The sequence below is a fragment of the Octopus bimaculoides genome, chromosome 2, assembly GCF_001194135.2.
Source record: "Octopus bimaculoides isolate UCB-OBI-ISO-001 chromosome 2, ASM119413v2, whole genome shotgun sequence".
Taxonomy (NCBI): Eukaryota; Metazoa; Mollusca; class Cephalopoda; order Octopoda; family Octopodidae; genus Octopus; species Octopus bimaculoides.
The window spans coordinates 98542965-98548286 of NC_068982.1; positions in this window are offsets into that span (position 1 = coordinate 98542965).

Consider the following 5322-nt stretch of genomic DNA (forward strand, 5'->3'; position numbering starts at 1 on the left):
ATATATATATATATATATATATATACTTAATATATATCTATATGTGTGTGTATGTATACAGACATGCATACGCACATATACATACGCATATACACACATATATTTGAATGTATGTATGTATGTATGTATGTATGTATGTGTAAATATAAATATGCATGCATATATGTTAAAAGGGACAGAAAGTACTTATAAAGTCTTATTGAATGCATATTCAGTTTAATACAACACTTATTGGATTTCTCGTGAAATGTTATTTTCCATGTAAGAAACGAAATTGTCCTCCAATACTTTTAGAGTAACGCAACAAACACACACTCAATGAAAGCCACACATTCATCTATTAGAACAGTAATGCATATAGTGTTGAGAGGATATATGAATAGTTGCGATGTGATCCAGCTTATAAGCTATTATGCCTATACCTATCATGGTCTGGGCAATTTTGAACCTTGTGATGTCAGCACCTGAGGATATACAATGTCTTTCGATTTGCCAACAGGAGTATAAATAATGAGATATACAATTCCAATGAATTTTCAATTTCTGAATGATTGCTAACTATTTCGCTCTTATTTGTAAGATTGTTTATTGTTTTGTTGCTACGATAATTTCCTGGAAGTGCTTATAAAACTTGTTACTTGCTGCTATGCCCCTAGCATATCTTTCATACACTGCAACACTTGTGTGTTTGTTAATAAATTACAATGCAGACTGAGGCACACTTTGTCTTTTGTCTTAACCACTGCGCTTATAGGCGCTTGGTACATGCCGCCATTACTGTCAAAATAAAAATTTCCTTCTCTAACTTGTAGTAAATTTTTGGTAACATACCCAAATGCCTGATCTCAATAGAAAAAAAATGACAGACCATGTTTATAGAAAGTTTGGATATTTTAACCTATGATCCAAAGTGGTAACAATTTAAGGCAAACACAAATTTTGGGTATCGCTCATAGTATCTAACAACACCATTGCTATTTTTCCCATTTAGGGTCTATTGACAGGCAAGTCCGGCAAATCCTCCTCAAGATCACTTTTGTACATTTATCCCAAACAGTCATTTGATTTCTTTTAAGAAGTTGTTTTTGTTCCTGAATTCTTGGCAATGGTACAAAAAAAAAACCTTGACCTCAACTGATGTTATCTAAATTCCATTGAAACGGCTTGTTTCTGAGAAACCTACTCTTTCCCATTGGAACTAAATTTGAGAAATATAACCAAAACATTCATACACTCACACACATATTTTGAGATGTGTTCAACCAGAAAGAATTGTATGGAAGCCCCAAGTGTATCAGAACAATATTTTCAATTTTTCAAACAGCTGTTATCGAAACTTTTATGTTCAGCATCTGAGGACAAGTAAAACTGGTGAAAGCTCAACTTAACTACAGATGGAGCTGGCCACAACACTTCAATCTAATGAAACATTTAGCTTTTTTATACTACCATAACTTAAAGAAGCAATGTAATTTTGTCAGCCTTGTAGAACTTGTATTTGCAGTTTTGACCGCGAGCAGGACACACTGTCTACGTAAAGATACGAACTTCCACTCACTAGATACAAATGTAATTTCTGCCCCTCTCCTTCTATCCGACTACTCGCATTAAACACAGAATTAACATAAATCCGGTTACTTCAATATTATCGAAAATTACAAATCATTATGACAACACCAGCGCCAGTATATTTCCTGCAGTAAAATGACTCATGGTGACTGCACAGCTCACTTCCGGTTTACGTGCAGAATTTGTATTCTGGTGCAAGGATATAAACTGGAAATTTACAGCAAAGTTTACAAAATCAGGTTGAATATTTTACAATATCCTGCTTTTGTTATTTTGGAGATCTAACATCAAAACCTACCGAGGTCAATTGAATGTTTATTCCCTACGAGATCAATAATCTAAGTATAATTGATTTACCAAAAAAGGATGTAGGCACAACTGATATTATAAAGCTCTGAGTGAATGTTTTTCAATATTTCTTTTTCGTTTCATTGTTTCCGGTTTTGGGTTCCAATTTCACAGAAGACTTATGTCTCATCTTCTAAAGCCAATAAAATGAGGGCATTTTATTTAAATAAGGGTATGCACTAATAATGTTTTTTCTACAATAGGACCAAAGCCAGCAGTTTTGAGGGGTAGGGATTAGTCAATTCTATCGATTCCAGTACTTAACTCGTAGATTATTTTATCGACCCCCCACGAAAGGATGAAAAGCAAATTTGATCCGGAAGGTATTGAACTAAGAACATACAGGGTGTCCACAAAGTCTGGGTACATGGGGATTAACAATAACTTTCAGAAATTATTATTTCTTATATTTAATTGTTTATGTTATGATTTTATTTACTCCATGTACCCAGACTTTGTGGACATCCTGTAGAGCTGGACGAAATACTGCAAGAAATTTATTTCGATCATACCGAAATTAATTGATAATGACGAAGGCCACGATAATGTTGCTGCTGCTGCTGCTGCTGCTGCTGCTGCTGCTGATGATGATGATGATGATGATGATGATGATGATGATGATGATGATGATGACGACGATGACGACGACGATGACGATGACGACGACGACGACGATGACGATGATTATTGAAGATGAGAATATTGTTATTGTCTAGAGCAGGCACGAGAAACATTTTGCGAGAAGTGGGCCGCATGAGACATGACTCATCATTAGGCGGGCCTGCTAAAAAATTTCAAGGTGATATTTCGTTGGCACGCTATTCGGAAAGTTCCGTAGGCCTCAGTTTACCCATGGTTGCTTTAGACTGATTACAAATATTATCGTTGTTGATCAATTAAGTTCGAAAGTTGACCATTCCGTCTTACGTTTTCTTTCTTCTTCTTTTTTTTTATTTCTCTCAGTCAGTGCGAAAATAGGACCACATTAACCAGTTGGATTCTTCCCTTTCTACGATGGTAGGTTTGCGATTTGAGGATTTCAAAGAAATCTGGCTGTTATTTCTAACAAGATATGCAACCACATACAGGCTATATATATTTGACTCGGGAGTCACTCATTACCAGTTATTGTTGTTGTTATCGTCGTCGTCATCGTCGTCGTCGTCGTTGTTGTTGTTGTTGTTGTTGTTGTTGATACTTTCAGATTAACACTGATCGAGCTATAAGATCCTTTATTCCCACATCCCTGCCCTTTGTTTTGAAGATGTAAGGATGAAAACTGAGGGAAAAGTGACTCCTATTTCTAGCATATCAAGCGTCAACTCGCTTAATAAAGTTATTGTTATGCAACCCCAGATCAGCTCTGATCGTACAAAGGAAAGGCCGCAACACGATCTCTCCAACTAGCTCTGTTTTCTGCTACTGTTCTGGTCTCATTCCAGCTTCTCCATTCTTCTCGTCTCTTTTCTTTGTCAATGGTCCTTCTCCGTGTGATTTTAGGGCACCCTACTTCTCTTTTCCCCTCAGGCTGCCACTTAAGTGCCACCATACAATCGCTTTCTCGATCTTGCCTGAGGATATGTCCGATCCAGTTTCAGCGTCTGCATTTTATTATAGTTAGGCCACAAAACGAAGCTGCAGCTGTTCAAGACATTGGTTCGATCAGTATTTTTCTATGGATGTGAAAACTAGAAAGTGACAAATATATATAAAAAAAAGAAAATGAATGAAAAAGACAATGGACAGCTTCTAGTTCACATGCTTAAGGAGAATACTCGACATCAAGTGGCTGCAAAGAGTACGAAATGACACAATTGAGACGACAACAAACACCAACATAATCAGAGACGAAATTAGAGGCAAACACCGGAACTGGATCACCGGCATTACAACCGCAACAATCCAGTATTTTCATATATTTTCAGACATGTTTAAAAGTACGCGTTATCCAGTGTGCTGTTTTAAGATGCTATTTGAGTGATATTTGACTAAATTCTGCCAGGTTGAGCGACTACGTATGAGCACGTGCGCGCACGCACACACACTCTCTCTCTCTCTTTCTCCCCTACCTTTCTCTTTTTATTTATCTCTACCTCTCCCTCCACCTCTCTTTCAGTACCTTAACCGGGGTCGTTAAGATTATTACTCTCTTTACTCTTTTACTTGTTTCAGTCGTTTGACTGCGGCCATGCTGGAGCACCGCTTTTAGTCGAGCAGATCGACCCCAGGACTTATTCTTTGTAAGCCTAGTACTTATTCTATCGGTCTCTTTTGCCGAACCGCTAAGTTACGGGGACGTAAACACACCAACATCGGTTGTCAAGCGATGGTGGGGGGACAAACACAGACACACAAACACACACACACAAACATATATATATATACATATATACGACGGGCTTCTTTCAGTTTTCCGTCTACCAAATCCACTCACAAGGCTTTGGTCAGCCCGAGGCTATAGTAGAAGACACTTGCCCAAGGTGCCACGCAGTGGGATTGAACCCAGAGCCATGTGGTTGGTAAGCAAGCTACTTACCACACAGCCACTCCTGCGCCTATGTTATTGTTATTTTTATGCTTTTTTTCTTTAATATTTTAATATTTGCCTGAAATGATGGACGTGAGCATAGCCGAGTGGTTAAGAAGTACGTTTCACAACAAAGTCCCGGTTTCGATACTATTGCTTGGCCTATTAGGTAAGAACCATTTATAATAACTTCAGATCGACCGAACCCTTGCGAGTGAAAGCGGGTAGACAGAAGCTGTGTGGAAGCCCGACAGATGGATTCTGCTCAACGATTACGTTATTGGCACACGGGTACATATGTACACGTCTCTGCGGAATATTCAGCCACCAAAACACTAATTCAATGTTTAGATAATTTTGTTGATCGAATAACTGGATACTCAGATAGTCATCGCCGAAACCGACGAAGAATCGATATATTTGCCTGAAATGCGTGGAAGATAAGATGGTGGTACACGGGTACATATGTACACGTGTCTTCGGAATATTCAGCCACCAAAACATTAATTCAATGTTTAGATAATTCTGCTGATCGAATAGCTGAATACTCAGATAGTCATCGCCGAAACCGACGAAGAATCGATATATTTGCCTGAAATGCGTGTGAAGATAAAATGGTGGTACACGGGTACATATGTACACGTGTCTTCGGAATATTCAACCACCAATACACTAATTCAATGTTTAGATAATTCTGTTGATCGAATAGCTGAATACTCAGATAGTCATCGCCGAAACCGACGAAGAATCTATATATTTGCCTGAAATGCGTGGGAAAATAGGATGGTGTTGGATTATTGTGCTCGGGTATGTTGTAGCTGAATCAGGGTGTTTTAAAGGATGGTACCGATAAGTCATGTAACAAACGGAGGGTGGGG